Source organism: Chlorocebus sabaeus, chromosome 7 (genome assembly GCF_047675955.1).
Source record: "Chlorocebus sabaeus isolate Y175 chromosome 7, mChlSab1.0.hap1, whole genome shotgun sequence".
In the NCBI taxonomy this organism is placed as follows: Eukaryota; Metazoa; Chordata; class Mammalia; order Primates; family Cercopithecidae; genus Chlorocebus; species Chlorocebus sabaeus.
The window spans coordinates 123,282,907-123,303,306 of record NC_132910.1 but is presented as its reverse complement, the minus strand read 5'-3'; the positions used below and the strand labels follow the sequence as shown (position 1 = coordinate 123,303,306).

The 20,400-nt window shown below is 39.6% G+C and overlaps 1 protein-coding gene and 1 long non-coding RNA gene across 2 annotated transcripts in view; one reads left to right on the top strand and one right to left on the bottom strand.

Annotated features, from left to right (window-relative positions):
• Positions 1–20,400, bottom strand: part of GALNTL6 (polypeptide N-acetylgalactosaminyltransferase like 6) — a 994,726-nt gene that overhangs the window by 367,307 nt on the left and 607,019 nt on the right. The window lies entirely within an intron of this gene.
• Positions 1–20,400, top strand: part of LOC140712048 (uncharacterized) — a 59,113-nt gene that overhangs the window by 8,639 nt on the left and 30,074 nt on the right. Inside the window, exon 2 of the long non-coding RNA XR_012093501.1 lies at positions 16,765–16,888. This is a non-coding gene — a long non-coding RNA (uncharacterized lncRNA). The remainder of the gene's footprint in view (positions 1–16,764; positions 16,889–20,400) is intronic.

Below are 20,400 nucleotides of genomic sequence, written 5' to 3'. Positions count from 1 at the left end.
AGCACTGAAAATGAAAAAAAAAAAAAAGTAATCATAGGTAGCTATATATGAAGGAAAACCTTGGAAAAGAATATAATTATTGGGAGAAGACATGGAGGCAATACGTTTTCTCAAGAGAACTGGTACAATGGTTAAATAGGTTTAAATTTTGCAACTGCCACTTAAAAATTGTATAATCTTGGGCAAATTCTTCTGTGTTTTTTTACTTAGTTAAAACTAAAACTGTCCATTCAGATAGCTGTCAAGATTAAATAATGTATATGAACTATGCACAGTAGGTAATAAAGATGATAATAATAACAGGTTGAGTAATAGAGGTGGAGTGATTAACAGCAGCAAACAAGTCAGCATCTAAGACAGAGAATAACAACATTTGCAGAGGTAGTGTATAGAGAAAAATATAATGCTGTAGAAGCAAGCAACTTCAGAAGCAATAGGCCCCCTGTGTCAATGTTTTAGACCAGAAATTGGTAAGCTGTAGCCTGGCAAACAAGTCCTGTCCCTGTGACCCACAAATTTAGAATGGCCTTTACTTTGTTTCTTTTTTTGTTTTTTGAGATGGAGTTTCTCTCTTTTTGCCCAGGCTGGAGTGCAATGGGGCAATCTCAGCTCTCTGCAACCTCTGCCTCCAGGGTTCAAGTGATTCTCCTGCATCAGCCTCCTGAGTAGCTGTGATTACAGGCGCCTGCCACCACACCAGGCCAACTCTGTATTTTTAGTAGAGACTGGGTTTCACCATGTTGGCCAGGCTGGTTTTGAACTCCTGACCTCAGGCAATCCGCCCGCCTTGGCCTCCCAAATTGCTGGGATTACAAGTGTGAGTCACCATGCCCAGTCAGCCTTTACATTTTTTAAAAGATTTTTAAAAACATAAATAACATTTTATGACATGAGAAAATTGAATGGAATTCAAATTTCAGTGTCCATAGCGGGAGTTTAATTGGAACACAGCCATGCCCATTCATTTTATATTGTTCATATTGTTCATGGCTGTGTTCATGCTGCAGTGGACAAAATTGGGTAGTTGTACCAGAGTATGTTTGCTCCAAAAAGGCTACAATGTATACTATCTGACCTTTTACTGAGAAACCTCTACTGTAGACCATGAAATCACTGGTGGGAGAATACATTTTTAACATCATTAGAGCCAGACACTCCTCAGAAATTAACTCAGTCCACAGGTAAGCAGAGAAGTGACATCATGGATTAACAGATGAGGAGGGAGAAGAGCTTTATCTATGTCCACAAATAAACTGAAGCAGATCAAGAAAAGTTGAGCACAATTATTTATGCTAATGGTTGCTTTCAATGTATGGGAAAGAAGACGGTAAAATAAAACTAGTAATTACGAGGCTGAGGCAGTCGCATTATCTGAGGTTGGGAGTTCAAGACCAGCCTGACCAACATGGAGAAACCCCATCTCTACGAAAAATACAAAATTAGCCAGGCGTGGTGGCACATGCCTGTAATCCCAGCTACTCAGGAGGCTGAGGCAGGAGAATTGCTTGAACCAGGGAGGCGGAGGTTGCAGTGAGCCAAGATTGTGCCACCGCACTCCAGCCTGGGCAACAAGAGCAAAACTCTGTTACAAAAAAAAAAAAAAAAAAAAAAAAAGATAATTACTAAAGAAAGGAGATTCTTTAAAAGAAAAGGCTAAAAAACTGGGTGAAAGAGGCTTTATTTTTCTCAGAAATGTTCCTCTGCCTTCACACAGCTTAGGCTATTCGAGATCTAACACTAGGGGCTGGACTACCCTGGAAAATAGTCCAGTCACAGTCAGTGCCAAATTGCCCTGTGGGCCTTAGATGAAAATAGGCCATTTTAGGAAAGCCCGCCTGAGGATCTGGCATTGTGAGATTAAAAATGTCTATGTGAGGGCTTGGTTGCCATAAACAAAGACACGCAGATGAATTAGAGACAAAACAAAACATAGAGCTGCAGCTGACCATGCATCACTCTTTTCCATAAACACTTTTGTATAGAAGCTCCTTAAATGCAATTTGAACTTTCCCTTCTCCACACATTTGCTCCAGCTCTTACCTCAGTGAGAATTTTCATTCTCTGCTTCAGAATTTTTTTTAGCCTTCAAAACCCTATTGATTTCCTCCTTTTGAGAGAATCTCCCTGTATTGCTGGTGAGAATTGCTTCTTCCTTCTTCTGTTTTTCCGCAATTCCTTTATTTGAAAATTTTTTGTAGAGATGGGGATCTCACTCTGCTACCCAGGCTGATCTCCAACTCGTGGACTCAAAAGATGCTCCTGCCTTGGCCTCCCAAAGTGCTGGGATTACAGGTGTGGGCCACTGTGGCTGGCCAGTGTTTCCACAATTCTTTAGATCCACCTCTATTTTGCCCTTTATTCTATTCTTCCTGGACCAACTGTTTATGTGCATGACTGTGACCATTCCTGGACCATAAACTCCTTAAGAGTAGAACTATCATCTGCTGTTTGCTGCCTTCCATCTTTAAACTCCATATTTGGAACATGGTGGAAGCACATCGAATAGCTGTTGAATTGAATTGCTAAAGGCACTTCTCCCCCTTTCCCCTTTTATCTTTCTCCAAGGTGGAGATGTCTTCAAAATAAGTAGCAGGGAGAGTGCTGAATGCTATTACAAATCAAGCAGTGCTGAATTGGGTCAGAGGTCAACACAATCACAAATTTCCACTTATTAAAATATTGTACACTTAACCCAAAATAATTGTTACCATGTAGAATCATGAACACACATTGAATAAATTGTTAAACATGAATACAGAACATTTTCTTGATAGATCAGTTTCTTAGAGCAGTAAACTTGGAGGTTTTTTTTTTTGTGTGTGTGTGATTTCTGATAAATATTAGGTGGTTATAGCATTTTCAGCAGTAGGATACCTGATTAGCTAGAGCAGGTGTTTAACACAAGGACAGTAACAAGTTGATCCTGTGAGTCTAACCAAAGCTTACACAGATTGTATCTAGCATTTCAGGTCTTTAGTTGAACTCGGAAGTAGAAGAACAAGAATACTACTGGCTATAAAAAGCAAGAACATTGTATTTGGCATCGTCAATAGTACCTTAAATTCAGAAACGTTAGAGAGCCCTGAAATTGCCTTATACATTTAAATGAAGGTCACATTTGAGAGCCTATTTCTGAAGCTAGCAGATCTTTATGACCGAACTTCAAGCAGTTGCTCAAATAGAAATCACTCAGGAGAAATCAGAAAGTGACTGAAGTTATAAAAACGAGATGTGTGAAATGAAGTAGGCAGCTACCGCATCCTGTCTGTTTGAGTCTGAGGAATGCCCATCAGTTTTATGAGTCATATGGAGAACAGTGCCTGTTGGAGTAATATGAGTAATATATGTCTAACCCATACTTTTAAGGGCATCCTTTGTGTTTTGTATAAGAAAGCAGAACCAATAGGAAATTGCTTGCTCAATGCACCCAAGCCCAAAATACAGGAGGACTGAATTACCTGGGAGATAGCAATGTGAACCTGTGAGAGTAGCACCCAATCTGGGTCTGTAAATGAGAGAATGCAGTTGAATAGACATCTATTTTCACATCCTTAGAACAACAAATATTTATTGCCATGATAATTTTGTGTTGCTTCATGAATTTTTTCCTAGAAGTACCAGAGAGAGAAGTCATATTTTCTTCTCTCAAAGAGAGAAGCATGTAATTTACAAGACTTAAAGAAAAGTCTTCCAATTGGAAAGAAATTAAAGTTGGCCATGTCCCTTGTAGTCTTTCTTCACTTCACATTTTATAAATGTCCTTGTATTCCTTTGTTAATTGTTTGATTATAAAGTCTTTTCAAAAATCAAATACTTTACAAGGCTAAGTTATAAAAGTTTAATTTAAAAGCATCAGACCATGACATATTTTTAGCCAAAAATGAGCCTCTTGGGCTAAGCAAATTATACTTTTTTTGTTCTGGGTCACATACTATCATATACACTTTTTTATTTAAAACCATTACTTCAGCAACATCTAAATTTCTTCCACATTTTTTCTCTTTCATTTTGCTAACTTTAGATTTTAAACCCTAACTGCTATTAAGGAATCCAATTTGAGGATTTGATGATGCTCTGTCTACCTTCTAGATGTACATGTATCAAGGATTCAGAAATGATACAAAACACCAAATACTGAAACATGAAAAAGTTGGAGAAACGTTTCTTTAGGGCATGGTGATTCCTTATTCAAATTTTTCTCTATTGAATACTGAACCCAGTGTCTTGTATATAGTGAAAACTCAGTAAGTATTTGTTGAATAAAAATGTAGTAATTGGGGCATATGCCATTTATTAGCCATGCAACTTTGGGCCATGCATTTAATCTCCTTGGAATTTAGTTCTGATTTTTATTTTTCAGTTTGTGGGATGATAAGGTTTTAATTACATGGTCTATTAAATTCCTCCAGGGGAATCATTCCTGCTTGTGGGGCACAGAGAAGGCACCTTGACCTGTGCCAGCCAGTACCCTGCCCCTAAGCCAACACCACCTCCAGTGCCACCATGCACACATTCCCCAACAGGTCCCCTTCCCCCAGCAGCTGCATTGCCTCTGCCACTGTGGTGAGCTGCCACGGGGAGGCAGGCACCCAAGCATCCACTAGCATGCTGCCGCAGTTGCTGTACCTTGGCCTTCACAGCGCGGTGGATTCCAAACCATGGGGAGCCAGAGAACAAAGCTGGGGCCCAATACAAGTTCCCCAGAGTTAGAGCATGCAGTCCAGGAGTTGGGAGCTATGAATTGGTTCCCCCAAATCTCCCAGAAATGAAGCCAGTTGGCTGAAATCACCTTATACTACAATCAAACCCTCAAGATCATCATCATAGAACAAAGACAAAAGAATCTAAAGATCAGCAACTTCAAAGATTGAAGGTAGATAAGCCCACAAAGATGAGAAGGAATCAGTGCAAGAATGCTGAAAACTCAAAAGCCAGAGTTCTGCTTATCCTCCAAATGACTGCATCATGTCTCCAGCAAAGGTTCTGAATTGGCTGAGATGGCTGAAATGATAGAAATAGAATTCAGAATATAGATGGGAATGAAGATCATTAAGCTACAGGAGTATGTTGAAACCCAATGCAAGGAAGTTAAAAGTCATGCTAAAACAATGCAGGAGATGATAGACAACATAGACAGTACAGAAAAGCAGGTAAACTGACATGATAGAGCTGAAAACCATGCTACATGAATTTTATAATGCAATCAGGAGTGTTAATAGCAGAATAGGCCAAGCAAAGGAAAGAATTTCAGAGCTTGAAGACTGGCTGTCTGAAATAAGAAAGTCAGTCAGACAAGAACAGAGAGAGGAAAAAAAGAAAAGGAATGAACAAAACCTCCAAGAAACATAGGATTATGGAAAGAGACCTAATCTATGACTTGTTGGTGTCCCTGACAGGGATGGGGAGAATGGAACCAACTTGGAAAACATATTTTAGAATAGCATCCATGAGAACTTCCCCAACCTAGAAAGACAGGCCAATATTCAAATTCAAGAAATGCAGAGAACCCCAGTAAGATATGTTAAAATAAAATGATCATCAAGACACATAATCATCAGATTCTCCACGGTCAAAATGAAAGAAAAAATGATAAAGGAAGCTAGAAAGAAAGGTCAGGTCACCTACAAAGGAAAGCTCATGAGTTTAATGGTGGAACTCTCAGCTCAAATCCTACAATACAGAAGAGATTGAGGGCCAATATTTCACATTCTTAAGAAAAAGAAATTCAAATCCAGAATTTCATGTCCAGTCAAACTAAGTTTCCTAAGCAAAGGAGAAATAGATCCTTTTTACACAAGCAAATGATGAGGGAAATTGTCACCACGAGACCTACCTTACAAGAGCTACTGAAGGAAGCACTAAATATGGGAAGAAAAGACTGTTACCAGCCACTACAAAAACACACCAAAGTACTCAGACCAGTGACACTACAAAGCAACCACATAAACAAGACTGCAAAATAACCAGCTATCATGATGACAGGATCAAATCCACACATATCAATACTAACCTTGAATGTAAACGGGCTAAATGCTCCCAATTAAAAGACACAGAGTGGCAAGCTAACGAACCAAGACCCATTGGTATGCTATCTTCAAGAGAACCACCTCACATGTAATGACACACATAAGCTCAAAATAAAGGGATGGAGAAAAATCCAACAAGCAAATGGAAAATAGAAAAAAAACCCATGGGTTTCAATAATAGTTTCTGATAAAATAGACTTTAAACCAAAACAATCAAAGAAGACAAAGAAGGACATTATATAACAATAAAGGGTTCAATTCAACAAGAAGATCTAACTATCCTAAATATACATGCATCCAATAGAGGAGCATTCAGAGTTATAAAGCAAGTTCTTAGAGACCTTCAAAAAGACTTAGACTCTCACACGTAATAGTGGGAGACTTTAACACCCCACTGACAATATTAGACAGACCATCAAGACAGAAAGCTAACAAATATATTTAGGACCTGAACTCAGCACTGGAACAAATGGACATGATGGATATCTATGGAACAAATGGACATGATGGATATCTACGGAACTCTTCATCCCCGCAAAACAGAATATACATTATTCTAATCGTCACATGGTACATGCTCTAAAATCAATCACATAATCGGAAGTAAAACACTCTTCAGCAAATGCAAAAGAACTGAAATCATAACAAACAATCTCTTGGACCACAGAACAGTCAAATTAGAAATCGAGACTAAGAAACTCACTCGAAACCATATAATTACATGAAAATTGAATAACATACAAGAAGTACTTTGAAACAAATGAGAACTAAGATGCAACACACCAGAGTCTTTGGGACACAGCTAAGGCAGTGTTAACAGGGGAATTTAAAGCACTAAATACCCACATCAAAAAGTTAGACAGATCTATAGTTAACAACATAACATCACAACTAAAAGAACTAGAGAATTAAGAGCAAACAAATCCCAATGCATTTAAGAAATAACCAAAATCAGAGCTGAAATGAAGGAAATTGGAACACAAAATACCATTCAAAAGAACAATTAATCCAGAAGCTCATTTTTTGAAAAAAATAATAAAAAAGTAGACTGCTAGCTAGATAATAAAGAAGAAAATAGAGAAGATTCAAATAAACACAATTAGAAATGACGAGGTGGATATTACCAATGACCCCACAGAAAGACAAACCACCATCAGAGAATATTATTAACACCTCTATGCACACAAACTAGAACATCTAGAAGAAATGAATAAACACCTGGATACATACACCCTCCCAAGGCTGAACAGTAAGAAATTGAATCCCTAGACAGACCAATAATAAGTTCTAAAATTGAGTCAGTAATAAACAACCTACCAATGCAGAAAAACGAAAAGCCCAGGACCAGATGGATTCACAGCTGAATGACACCAGATGTACAAAGAAAAGCTGATACCATTTCTACTGAAACTATTCCAAAAAATTGAGGAGGAAGAACTCCTCCTTAACTCATTCTATGAGGCCAGCATCATCCTGATACCAAAACCAGGTCAAGACACAACAACAAAAAATGAAAATTTCAGGCCAATATTTTTGATGAATATCAATACAAAAATCCTCAACAAAATACTGGCAAACTGAATCCAGCAGGATATCTATCAAAAAGTATAGGTACCATGATTAAGTAGGCTTTATTCCTAGATGCAAGGTTGGTTCAGCACATGCAAATCAATAAACATGATTCATCACATAAGCAGAACTAAAACAAAAAACACATGATTATCTCAATCGAAGGGGAAAAGTCTTTTGATAAAATTCAACACCCTTCATGATAAAAAGTCAATAAACTAGGTAATGATCAGGCATGCTGGCTCACTCTTGTAATCCCAGCACTTTGGGAGGCTGAGGCAGGTGGATCACCTGAGGTGGAGAGTTCGAGCTCAGCCTGGCCAACATGGTGAAACCCCATCTCTACTAAAAAGACAAAAATCAGCCAGGTCTGGCGGTGCATGTCTTTAATCCCAGTTACTCAGGAGGCTGAGGCATGAGAATTACTTGAACCTGGGATTCGGAGGTTGCAGTGAGCCGAGACTGCACCACTGCACTCCAGCCTGGGCAACAGAGTGAGACTCTGTCTAAAACAAACAAACAAACAAACCAAAAAACAGACAAAGAAACAAGAAAACAAAAAGCAAATAAACAAAAATCCCTAGGTGTTGAAGGAACATATTTCAAAATAATAAGAACCATATATGGCACACCCACAGCCAACATCATATTGAATGGGCAAAAGCTGGAAGTATTCCCCTTGGAAACCAGCACAAGAAAAGTATGCCCACTCTCACCGCTCCTAGTCAACACAGTATTGGAAGTTCTGGCCTGGGCAATCAGGAGAAAGAAACAAATTCATTCAAATAGGAAGAGAGGAAGTCAAATTATTCCTGTTTGCAGACGATATAATCTTGTATCTAGAAAACCCCACAGTCTCAGCCAAAAAGCTCCTTAAGCTGATAAACAACTTCAGCAAAGTCTCAGGATACAAAATCAATATGCAAAAATTATTGGCATTCCTATACGCCAAAAACAGGCAAGCCAAGAGCCAATCATGAATGCAACCCCATTCACAGTTGCCACACAAACATACACACAAAACAAAATACCTAGGAATACAGCTAACTAGGGAGGTGAAACATCGCTACAAGAAGAACTAACAAACAGTACTCAAAGAAATCAGAGATGACACAAACAAATGGAAAAACATTCCATGCTCATGGATAGAAAGAATCAATATCACAAAAATAGCCATACTGCCCAAAGCAATTTATAGATTCAATATTATTTCTATTAAATCACCGATGACATTTTTCACAGAACTAGAAAAAACTATTTTGAAATTCTGGAACCAAAAAGAGCCTGAATAGCTAAGGCAATTATAATCAAAAAGAATGAAGCTGGAGGTATCACACTGCCTGACTTCAAACTATAGTACAGGGCTGCAGTAACCAAAACCACATGATATTGATACAAAAACAGACACATAGACCAATGGAATAGAATAGAAAACCCAGAAATTAGGCCACATACCTACATTTGTATGATCTTCAACAAACCTGACAAAAACAAGCAATAAGGAAAGGATCCCCTATTCAATAAATGGTGCTGGGATAACTGGGTAGCCATATGTAGAAGATTAAAACTGGACCCCTTCCTTACACCTGATACAAAAATTGACTCAAGATGGATTAAAGGCTCAAATGTAAAACCCAAAACTATAAAAGCCCTGGAAAATAACTTAGGCAATACCATTCTGGGCATAGAAATGGGCAAAAATTTTATAATGAAGATGCCAAAAGCAATTGCAACAAAACCAAAAATTGACAAATGGGATCTAATTAAACTAAAGTGCTTTTGCACAACAAAAGAAACTATCAACAGAGTGAACAGACAACCTATGGAATGGCAGAAAATTTTTGCAAAACTATGCATCTGACAAATTAATATCCAGCATCTATAAGGAACTTAAACAAATTTACAGGAAAAAAAACCAAACACCACCATAAAAAGAGTGGACAAAGAACATGAACAGACACTTTTCAAAAGATGTACATGCAGCCAACATGCATATGAAAAAAAAGCTCAATATTACTGATTAGAGAAATGCAAAACAAAACCAAAATTAGATACCATCTCACACCAAACAGAAAGGCTACTTTTAAAAAGTAAAAAAAAAAAAAAAAAAAAAAGATGCCAGAGAGGCTGCAGAAAAAAACGAATGCTTGTATACTGTTGGTGGCAGTGTAAATAGTTCAATTATTGTAGAAGACAGTGTAGCAATTCCTTAAAGACTCAATATGAGAAACGGCATTTGACCCAGCAATCCCATTACTGGAATTTAAATGGTCATTACAAAGAAACATGAACACATACGTTCATTTCAGCACTATTCACAGTAGAAAAGACATGGAATCAACTTAAATGCCTATCCATGACAAACTGCATAAAGAAAATGTAGTACATATACACCATGGAATACTATGCAGCCATACAAAAGAAGAACATGTTTTTTGGAGGGACATGGATAGAGTTGGAGGCCATTATCCTTAGAAGAACACTAATACAGGAACAGAAAACCAAATACCACATGTTCTCACTTATTAGAGGGAGCTAAACGATGAGAACACACGGTCACATAGAGGAGAACAACAAACACTGGGGCTTATTGGAGGGTGCAGCGTGGGAGGAGGAAAAGGAGCAGGAAAAATAACTAATGGGTTCTAGGCTTCATACGTGGGTGATGAAATAATCTGTATGCCAACTCCCCACGACACAAATTTACCTATATAATAAACCTGCAATGTACCCATGAACTTAAAAGTTAAAAAACAAACAATAAAAATATAAATGGGCAGAAGGCTTGAATAGACATTTATTAAAAGAATACTTACCAAAAAAATCCCAAATTCTCTAATTCCATAACAACTTAACTTGGCCATAACAAAAAGCAATGACTGCCGAAGTGGCAAAATCAAACAAAAGTTTCAACTGGCAAATTTTTTTCTTCAGCTATTATGTCTATCCTTCCTAAGCATCAGCATCTACTGTTGGGGTTATTGGAGGGCCAATCCATTCCAGTGAGCCCTCTGTTCCTTGACTTAGAGGATGCCTATGTGAAAATATTTTGAGGTAGATTATTTTTGGCAATCCTCCAATGTCTTGGTTAAGTGGGGGAAAGTACTATTTCGGTGGATAAAAGTATTAATATGCAGGTTAGCCTTTAATAAGCTCACTGCCCTCAGCCACATTTATAAGACAACAGAGGTTAAACGAAATAGAGGACAACAATCAATGGTCACCATTTTAAAATCTTCATCTCATAAAACATAACTATTACACACAATTTATCCATAGGTGGGTGCTACCTGTGTTCAGTAAATAACAGATTATCCAACACCCCAAATGATGGATTTTGAAATCAATACCTCAGATCATTTTAATGTTCCAGTATCCATATTACAGAACTGAATCTAAACAATACAACGGTTTTTTTACATAAAATGATTTTGAGTTTAATGCTGACACTTCCCAGGTTCTAGAGTATTCAAGTTCAGTACTTTAGCCCTCTGTTGGCTGAACTACAACCTTCCCAGCTGCCCTGACCTTAATCGATATGGTGTTCTTCAGCTCAGAACCTCTTGTCTTAGAAACACAGCTGCTGCACTTACCTCATCTTATTTTTACTTCTCTTTGGACCATGCGATGAACCCTTTGAAGTGGGCCGTCCACAAGGAAGGATATAACCTTCAAGTAGGAGCTCTTTTTCTGTTACTTTCAATGGGAAGCTATGCTAATATCAAAAGAGAAAAGAGGCTTTTATGGCTGAGAGAGGTCAATAGATTGTGAAGTTAATTTGAAGTACTGCTGCTGATTAGGAGTAAAATAAGCCAAGCAGGAGAGAAACGCTTTCTTTTCATTAGGCACCACAGCTCTGCCAGAGGGTGAGGGTACCCAATATCTCCTTATAATAATTATGAAAGGACTGTGATTTTGCTCTCAGCTTTTAAATTAAACCTCTTTACGGCCTAACTTCACATTGGCTATTTGATCTTCCTCTTTCTAGGACTCCCGGTTATGACACTCTCGATTTACATGGCTTCTCTTCTCTCTTCAGTGTTCTCAAAAACGATTGGAGACTTCAGTGTTGGGAGTCCTTCTCATTAGAGGGTTAGCGAAACATATAAGATTTACATAACCTTTGACATTTTAAATTTGGCTCTTGGATACTTGTGAGTTGTCATGTACAATTCATTTTTTAAAATTGAATTCATTCAATTTCTTTTCATTCAAATTCCTAATATAGTATACTAGCACTGTGGAGCTCATCAATGGCAATAATACTCAAGAGCAACACATTTTTTTCTAATATATTTTTTCATGCTTTCTAGACAGTGACTGAACTCACAAATGTACCTTCTCAAACTCTCCAAATTCCATTTTATTGACCAAAGACACATAGGGCCAAATAGTCTTTGAGTCCTGGTCAACAGGGAAGGCTGTCATAAGTAGATCCCAAAATTTGAGGCGTTTCTGTTTCAAATGAAGTCACTGTAATTTAATGCGGGGAAATGCTGAGTGGTTCATCACAGGCAAAACGAGGATTCCTAAAAAGTAAGGAAAGTGCTTTCGATATAAAATCCTCCCAGTGATAAGCAGGAGTGAGAGTAAGGATGTTCCGCGGGCACTCGGAACATTACTTCAAAATAAGGACTTGTAGATTTTTCCCAATCATTTGCATAGTGCAGCTGCACAAAGGCAGAATTCAAAAGATGGCCCACAAAATTCCCGCTCCCTGTTGATTTAAACGCGAATCGAGGAACTACCGTGAAAGGTCTTTGCTGGCTTTGAAGCAGGAGGAAGGTGCCACCCGAAAAAGAATGTGGGCAGCCTCTAAAACCTGGGAACAACCTGAGAGGTGACAACGTCCTAGCAGCACTCGCTCGCTCTCCGCGCCTCCTTGGCCTCGGCGTCCGCGCTCCAGGAGCCCTTCAGCCCGCCGCTGCGCTGTGGGGGCCCCTCTCTGTGGCTGGCGGAGGCCGGAGAGGCGCAGGCGTGAGCCGGGGCTCCGCGCTGCGCTCGCGGGCTGGCGCGGTTACGGGTGGGTGCCGGCTTGCAGGCCCAGCACGCCGGCCGGCTCGCTGTGGGGCTTGACTGGAGGCTAGGTCCCGTGTGTGGACCACCATTCCCTCTTTGCGGGGTCGTTGACCACTACGGCGGATCTCAGTCTTTCTCCCTTCCCCTCTTTTCTTCTTGGTTATCTGGGACGAGCTCCCTCTGGGCTGCGGTAGTGCCCAGGCTAGATGACGCAAAATCCTGCCGGACTGCCAGTGAGAGGTGAAGCCGCCGGGGCTTCTGGGATAGGTGGGGTGACTTGGAGAACTTTTCTGTCTAACTAAAAGATTGTAAAGGTACCAATCAGCACTCTGTGTCTAGCTAAAGGTTGTAAACACACCAATCAGCACTCTGTCAAAATGGACCAATCAGTTCTCTGTAAAATGGACCAATCAGCAGGATGTGGGTGGAGCCAGATAAGGGAATAAAAGCAAGCCACCCCTCATAGCAGGGCCAACCAGTTGGGGGTCCGTTTATTTTTTAGCTCTTCAGGATGAATGTTGTTGCTGTTCATTCTTTGGGTCTGCAAGCCTTTAAGAGATGTAACACTTCTCGCGAAGGTGTGCGGCTTCACTCCTGAAGCCAGCGGGACCATGAACCCACCAGGAGGAACAAACAACTTTGGAGGTGCTGCGTTTAAGAGCTGTGACACTCACTGGGAAGGTCTGGGGCTTCACTCCTTAAGTCATCCAGATCAGGAATCCACCAGAAAGAAAAAACTCCGGACTCACTGGAACATGAGAAGGAACAAACTCCGGACACACCATCTTTAAGAACTGTAACACTCACTGTGATGGTCAGTGGTTTCATTCTTGAAGTCTGCGAGACCAAAAACCCGCCAATTCCGGACACAAACCCAGCTGAACTGATGGTGGACAGGGACACGGGACCTGAGTGCTATAATTTCATGGAATTCAATTCTGCCAACAACCTGAATGAGCCTGGAAGTGAATTCATCCTCAGAAGCTCTGGAAAAGAACGCATCCCGCCCGTCACCTTGTGAAACCCAGAGCAGAGAACTGGCTTGCTAAATGGATGTTAACTGCTAACTTTGTGATTATGATAGTAGCAGTAGAAAATCAACATGGTAGCTGATGCAGGCTGTATCACAGTTACTCCCTTTGGTTGTAACTATTTACTCAATGAAGTGGAAGATTCGGTGCAGGGAGCTCCTAACACAGGTGATGGAGCCAGTAGAAGGGAGGAGGGTGCAATAGTTTCAGTGAGATTCCCCTAGGAGTTGTTCCACTACCCTACATGAAGTGAGAGGAAGGAAGATGTGGGCATGATAGGGAAAGCCTGGAAAGGAGTGAATGGAGGATTTGAGGACACAGCTTGAACTCCACATCTGCAGCAAGTGGACTTATTCTCCTTGGCTAAACTTGGTGGGACTAGCTTTGGAAATGAAGTGAGGTGGCACTAGGATGTCCACCAGTTGCCTGCTTTTTCTCTGCTGTATCCATGATACAGCATGATATACCCTGCTCAGAATCTGACTACTGCCATACAGTGGCTTTCACTAGAAGGCAGTAGTTAGACAATTACTGCTGGAGTCCACGAGACTTGCAAATACAGCGTTGACTAGTGCTTTTCAAACTTTGGAGTGTAAGTGGACTGTGACTCCCATCATCCTAAATAACAGGAAGAACGCTTTAAAAGGAAATGATATTTATTTGGAAATAGGCATTGCAATGGGAATATGTGTGCCATAGTAAACCAGGTTCTTATTCAGGGTAGTAAAGGAAGACGGAGGTTTTTAAAGAAAAATGAGAATTCTGTAATTGTTTTGAGATAATCGTTGACTACAAGGGTTGATAACAATGGTGGAATTAGTCCAAGACTGAACAAGCAGTTGCTGGGCAGATGTCCTCACAGAATTTTTGTGTGTGTGTGTGTATGTAAGGTTGTGCAGTCTTTGTGTGAGATTGTGGGTTTTGCTATCTTTTGTGATAGTTTTTGTTCTCCGTCATTTGTGCATGAGAAGCTTCCCTTCATGGCCTTTCATAGCTCTATTTATCATCCTCAGTTTTTAACACATTGACTCCATTTTGATTTTAACAACTTTCATGCTCCGTTTCAAGATCCAGACAAAACATCATTCATGTGAATGCAAAGGAAAGTTATATTTGGACATGCAAAGATTCAGAAACACCGCTCACCATGTACTAGTTCTGAAAAATTTTTTTTGAAGTATAGTTAAACAATGAATGTATCACAATAAGGAGCTCAAGAAAATTGGAGGAAACATTGATAGATAATAAAGGTATACAACTTACAGTTAAATCTAATTATGGTTGATTTTGTACATGCAAATTTAAAATAATATTAAGAATGATTTCTAAAAATGGAAGAATCATAATGTGAAATAAAGTTAGTAAAAATCTAGATAAAAAATTCCATGTTAGCAAAATAAAAATAGAGAAAAGCAGAGTACGTAAGAAGGGGACAGAGATAAAAAAATTTTCTGTTTAAGTACTTAGCATGGTCTAGGAGGTGAAAGGGTATAGGCACTATTTAATTTTCATTCTTCATGGTGATGAGGAATAAAAGGTTCAAATGTTTGTAAAAAATACAACAAAAATCATTAGTAGAATGAACATAGAAACTATTAAATAACATAGAAATAATGACATTATTTATTCATTAATATGATAAATAGTTGAGTTCATTCCATTCCTTGTGCTATAATAGGCAAAATAGTCATGATCCCTGCCCTTTACTATAAGTATGAACACATATCATGATTATGATGTGAAAGGTAATGTTACGGGAAGATAATATTTATGCATATGCATGAAACAAAGTGAAAATATTTTTACCAACTCCTAATGGAGGTTATTTTTGTGGAATGGGAATGCAGTTGTGGTAGTTATTAGCAACCATCATCAATTCTGTTTTACTTCCTCTTCCAGGGGAAAGTAAACCATGGCCACCTTGAAGTAAACCACTACACCTTGAAGTTAACCATGGCCGTGTGCTTTAATTTGGCAAATAAAATGTGTCATTTTTCAGGCAGAAGATTTGAGGCAGTGCACAATTTGCCAAGTTCCCTTTTTCCTTGTTATGATGCTCATGGAAGCTTGCAATGGCATGAAATATCCATCAGTGTGGTTCTGGAGAGATTGATAAGCGGAGGCCTGCAGCATGCCCTAGCCTAATCTGATGGATACAGCTGTCGGTACCAAGAAATGGAGGTGTTTCCTTAAAACAACCTAAAATGTGTGGCTTTGGCTTAATGATTCGTAGGTGGCAAGGGAAGTTTGGAAGTAAGAGCGAGGTTAGCTAGTGTTATTCTGGGATGAGACATTTGTTAAGATGGTAGTTTAACCTGGGAGGCATAGATTTGTACTTCTAGGGCAGTACTTGGCAAACATTTTCTGTAAAGAGGAAGGCAGTAAGTATTTTTGGCTTTTCAAACTGTATGAGTCTCTGTTGCACATTCTTCATTGCTTGTTTTTACAATCTTTAGTTCCCTTTTTACACAATCAGGCTGTTGTCTGGATTTGGACTACAGGATTACCAAACCCTGTTCTAGGGAAATGCTTAGTTTTTAAAGTACATTTGAAATTGATTTTGATTATTGTTGACTGCATTTGTCAGGGTGCTAATAAGACAATAATGAGCTTAGAAAACAACTGGCCAATTTGTACGTAGGAAGAAAGAGAGTCTAGTTTGGGGATTTGCAGTAAGGAATCTTACCCTAAAAGATAAAGCTGAGAAGGTCTTTGAAGAATTACTCTTGCAGCAAGTATGAATTCTAGATAAGACTGTCACACCTATTGTTAAAATCTTTGACTCAGATCCATGACCTAGTAAAGGTGTGGTGCCTAAATCTTTTTAATTGGACAAAATGGCTCTCTCACCTAAACTGGATAGTCTAACATACCTTAGTTATGTCCAGAGGAAAAGAGACAAGAGATGTGGGTGTGATAAAGCAAAAGTAGCAAATAGAAGTAGGTTTGGAAAAAAAAAAGTAGGTATTGAAGAAAATTGAGTAAGGTCTTCAGAGAAGTGTACTGTCAAATGAATGACAAGCTGGAACTTAAAGGGACAGAGACTATTTGAAATTTTAAAAAAAAGAATTATGAATGAGTAGACATTGAAGTGCACGATCCTTTAATATACATTCCAGATTCAAGGCAAGAAGAATCTCAAAGGAAGAACATCTTAGAAGATGGAGTCAAGAATTTTGGAAAACTGGACAAGAGAACCCTTCCAAGACATAAGAACTGCAGTTTAATACGGGATTGCCTAAGGTAGTAAATCTTCACTATCACCGCCTAGATTCAAGAATTGCTATCCAGTGTCTGCCACGTATCTGATATTCTTCCCTTTTCTGAATGTGAATCTCTTTAGAATTATTATGTATTTATTCTGCAGTTGCGTATTGAGTGTGGATGTATGTTGGGATGGGAGTCGGGCATGTAAATCATCTTTCTTTTTTTTTTTGAGACGGAATCTTGCTCTGTCACCCAGGCTAGAGTGCAGTGATACGATCTTGGTTCACTGCAGCCTCTGCCTCCCAGGCTCAAGTGATTCTCATGCCTCAGCCTCCTGAGTAGCTGGGACTACAGGTGTACACCATCATGCCTGGCTAATTTTTTATATTTTTAGTAGAGATGGGGTTTCACCATGTTGGCCACGCTCGTCCTGAACTCCTGACCCTAAGTGATCCGCCTGCCTCAGCCTCCCAAAGTGCTGAGATTACAGGCATGAGCCACTACGCCTAGCCTAGCCAAGTCACCTTTTTAGTTCATAGATTTCTGGATGAAGTGAAATCACATCCAAACCTGATACAGAAACCACCACATTATTCTCTGATACAGGGACTAGGATGCGTCACCAGATCTTGAACTCAGAGCTGATCCTCTGACTGGTGGGACCTTGGGATTATCCCGCTTAGGAAGAGGTTGAATATATAGTACATGGGGAAAGGAGAGGAAATCAAGTATTTGGTGAACAGAAGGGTGACTCACATTAGTCATTAATGCTATACACTTAATATTTCCAGTTATCCTAGGCTGGTAGTCGGATTGCATTTCTCTGCCCTTTTAAGTTACCACCATTAGATTAATCTTCTTTTACTTGTCCTACTGTGCTCACTCTCTCCTTATTACAAGCCTTCTGCTTATGCTGAATATGGTACCCAGAGTGATACTATTATAGTACAGATCACATATTCCCATTGCACTTAGAATAAAACACAAACCTCTGAACAGACCTGAAATCTCTGGGATCTGATTTCCAGCTGCTCTCCAGCCCCATCTTAAACCATTCTCCACCCTCTGCATGTTTACTGCTGGGCTTCACGGGGACTATGCTTCCATTACCTTCTCATGCCAAGCTTTTCCTTGTCTCAGGGCCATTGCATTTCCTCTCCCCTGCCTAGCAGGCTCTTTCTCTAGATGTTCAAATGGCTGAGTTTTTCTCCTTATCCGGGTACCAGGTCATACATCAGCTCCTTGGAGAAGGGAGGCTGTTCCTGATCGGACCACCTCCTTTGAAAGAGCCTTGTCATCCCATGTTTAGTCTTTTCACTCTGTTTCATTTTCTTCTTACTTTTTACCACCATCTTTTTAGTTGCTTATTTGCCCAGCTTTCTCTAGAGAAAGAGGATATTCAGCAGGGTCTTGTCTGGCTGATTTCATCACAGAATCTCCAGAGCCTGGATTAGTGCTGGACACCTCATAAGCACTCAGTGGGTAGCAGTGGAATGAATCCATTGATGATAGGGTATACCAATTAGGCAGGAGCAAATCACCATCCTATCTCAGAGGCTTAGAATGATGAAGTTTATTGCTCTTTCAAGGCCCATGTTAATTGTAGGTGAATTGATATTTCTGCTCCAGGTTTCCCGTTGACTGAGCTGTTACTAACTATACACTGCCGATTATCATGGCAGAAAGGAGAAAGCAGACAAACTACAGTGATTCTTAAAAATCCCACCAGAAGTGACATAGGTCCATCCTGATCATATTTACCTAGCCAGAACTAGTCACTAGGTCAGATCCAGCTTCATGGGGTTAGGGTATGGTAGTCCTACAAGATGTCTGGGAGAGAATTGGAAATATTTGGCAATTAGCAGTAATGACTGCCTTATAGAAATGATCACAGTCCCTGTGAAGCCCAGCAGTAAACAGGCAGAGGGTATAGAAATGATCCCTCTTCTTTTCAGATCTCAACTGAAATATACTATCCACAGTAAAGCAGTTTTCTTTATCCCTTAAACCAGCTGCTTCTCAAATTTAATGTCAACACCAGTTATCTGGGATCTTATTAAAGTGCAGGTCTAGAAAGGGGCCTGAGATCCTGTGTTCTAAGTAGCTCCAAAGTGATGCTAAGGCTGCTGCCCTTGTAGACCATGCTCTGTGTAGCCTGTCTACAGATTTCTCTTAAGTACAAGCCTCTTTCTCAATAGCACCTGTCTCCATTTATACATTTGCATGATCCACTTTTCCCTCAGATTCTGAGCTCCATGACATCAGGGACTGTTTTGCTGTCACTCACCATTGTTGCCTCCCTGTGATAAGGGTGTTCAATAAATATTAGCTGGATTCATGAGTTGTTGATTTCCTGGATTTCTAGGACTAGTTGCCTGTTTCTGGATATGTGCCAAAAGTCCTGGAACATTACTGGAGCTTGGCATTTAGTGGCCCTGAAATTGGCATGTGCTCTTTGGAAGGGACATTTTTGGCCATGAGCACTCCATTATTTGTTGAATATATATTAGCATATACTATAAAAACTGCTTCTTTTGGGTTTGGGTACTAAAATCTCACAATGCTAGCAAAGAATATTACAATTAAAATTAAGCAGTAATTATTCCATTAATGTAACTGGGTTCTCACCTTCTACATTCTTGATGTTGATCTTGTTATTTCCAGTGTAGTCAGTTTACTCACTGTATTAGCCAGTGTCCTCCAGAGAAACAGAACAAACACTATGCATGTGCATATATATAAGACAGCTTTATTTTAATGAATTGGCTCATGCAATGATAAAGCCTTGGGAGTCCAAAATCTAATGGAGTGGGCCAGCAGGCTGGAGACCCAGGGGTGAGTTGCAGTTTGAGTCCCAAGGCTCTCTGCTGGCAGAATTCCTTCTTCTTGTGGGGTAGGGGGTGGAGAGGTGAGCGGGTGGAGGTCAGTTTTGTTGTATTGAGGCCTTCAGCTGATTGTATGAGGCCCACCCACAATATGGAGGGTAATCTGTTTACTCAAAGTCCAGTGATTTAAATGCTAATTTCATCTAAAAAACACCATCACAGAAACATCTAGGATAATGTTTGACCAAATACCTGGGCACTGTGGCCCAACCACGTTGACATAAAATTAACCATCACATTCACCTTTCACATTCTTAAGAATGACTCAAATCTTCCTGTAATGAAAACGACCTTAATAGGCCAGTTATAAAACCTCTGCAGTAGGTCAGTTTAATATTCATTTGTGCTTTGAGTTCATTTAGCACTGTTATTAGGACTTATTTTAAACAACCAGAGCTGGCTCAGAGGGAAGAGGGTAACTTAATTACCTTCTCATTTTAGTAATATTCATATTTCTTCCTCTATAGCTGCCTTTAATTCTCTGCTATAATTTATAGCATTATAATTAGGAGTTCTGATGATATACTTGAGCAAAGTATGTGCTTATGGATAAGTGGGGCCATTAATGGACTAGGAACTTTGGGTCCTGTCTGTTTCCTTCACATGACTTTGAAAGACACAGATGCTTAGTTTTTAATACATGAATGACAAGCAGCTGCTTTA